This window comes from Pteropus vampyrus, unplaced genomic scaffold, assembly GCF_000151845.1.
Source record: "Pteropus vampyrus isolate Shadow unplaced genomic scaffold, Pvam_2.0 Scaffold100, whole genome shotgun sequence".
In the NCBI taxonomy this organism is placed as follows: domain Eukaryota; kingdom Metazoa; phylum Chordata; class Mammalia; order Chiroptera; family Pteropodidae; genus Pteropus; species Pteropus vampyrus.
The window spans coordinates 2,167,942-2,169,754 of NW_011888881.1; positions in this window are offsets into that span (position 1 = coordinate 2,167,942).

Consider the following 1,813-nt stretch of genomic DNA (forward strand, 5'->3'; position numbering starts at 1 on the left):
TAGTATATTTTGATATCATGTAGCATGATACCTCCTACTTTGTTCTTCTTTCTCAGGAAGAACTATTCTTGGCTATTTAGTCTTTTGTGGTTCCATATAAATTTTAGGATTATTTGTTCTAGTTAGGTGAAAAATGTCATTGGTATTTTCATAAGGATTGCACTGAATCTGTATGGATGTTTTAGCCTTCCTATTAATTCTTCCTATCCATGAACATGGTAGATCCTTCCATTTATTTACATCTTCTTCAATTTCTTTCTTTAATATCTTACAGTTATCCAAGTACAGATCTTTTACATCCTTGGTTAAATTTATTCCTAGGTATTTTAATATTTTTGATGCAATTGTAAATGGAATTGTTTTCTTAATTTCTCTTTCCGGAAGTTCATTATTGGTATATAAAAATGCAACTGATTTCTGAATATTAATTTCGTATCTCGCTACTTTATTCATTTATTAGTTCTAATAATTTCTTTTTGTGTGTGTCTTTAGGGTTCTCTCTATATAGTATCGTGTTGTCTGCAAATAATGACAGTTTTACTTCTTCCTTTCCAATATGAATGCCCTTTTTTCTTTTCTTATCTGATTGCTGTGGATAGTACTTTCAATACTATGTTGAATAAAAGTGAAAATGGACATCCTTGTGTTGTTCCTTACCTTAAAGAAAAAGTTTTCAGCTTTTCACCACTGAGTATGACTTTAGCTGTGGGTTTGTTATACGTGGCCTTTATTATGTTGAGGTATGTTCCCGCTATCCTTACCTTGCTGAGTTTCTATCATAAATAGATGTTTGATTTTATCAAATGCTTTTTCTGCATCCATTGATAGGATCATATGATTTTTATCTTTTATTTTCTTTGTGTGGGTCACTCCTAAAACAAGCAGAACTAATATGACAGCCCTATCTGTAAGGGGTCTCTTTTGGCTCACCTCAGTCCTAGGAGGGAACATGTGGCCCCCTGACCTTTGAGACTGATCCTCATGAATCTCATCTACATTCGTGGCCTTACAATCGAGCTTTACTCCTGAGCCCACCTGCTTTGTCCCTGCTCCCCTGACACTCCATGTGCGGTCCTGTCACCAGACCTTTGCCTAGGCTGCTCCCTGCACTGGAACTGTCATTCTTCTTTTCTCCTATTGACCTACACCCTACTTGTGTTCCAAAGTTCAGATCTCTCTGCTCCCTCAGAGAAGTTTTCCTGATTACCCTAATCCCTTCCCCTTCTCTCCAGCTGAAAACAAGTCCTGCCATCACAAATTCTATTACAGTGTATGAGCAATCTTGTCGTGATTCATTTATTTATTCAGCAAATATTTATTGTGCCCCCCGGCCCTATGCTGGGTGCAAGAATACGGTCAATCTGTTCTCCAGAGCTGCTGTTCTAGGGGGAGAGGATAACAAACAAGTCCAGTGAGATAAGTCGCTGACAGAAAATAAAGCAGGGGAAGGGGAGGGTGGCCGACATTTTCAGTAGGGTGGTCGGGGAGGCTACATTGAGGTGATGTTTGAACAAAGTCCTGATGAAAGGGATTAAGCCCAGTGGACCCTGGGACAATAGCCAGTGCAAGAGTCCTCTGAGATGGGAGTGTGCCTGGCACATACTTGTTCGAAGAACAGTGAGAAGACCAATGTGGCTGGAGCAGAGCGAGCCAGGGGCAGTGGGATCCGAGGCAGAGAGGTGTCAGTCAGATTGTCAGAGCGAAAGGAGGTACACGATGTGACTGAGGTCGAGTAAGAAGTCACATGTATGAAGTGGCAGCTCAACTGACGTGAATTAATAGCTCATCGAATCCTCCCTCCCCCACTGTGGCA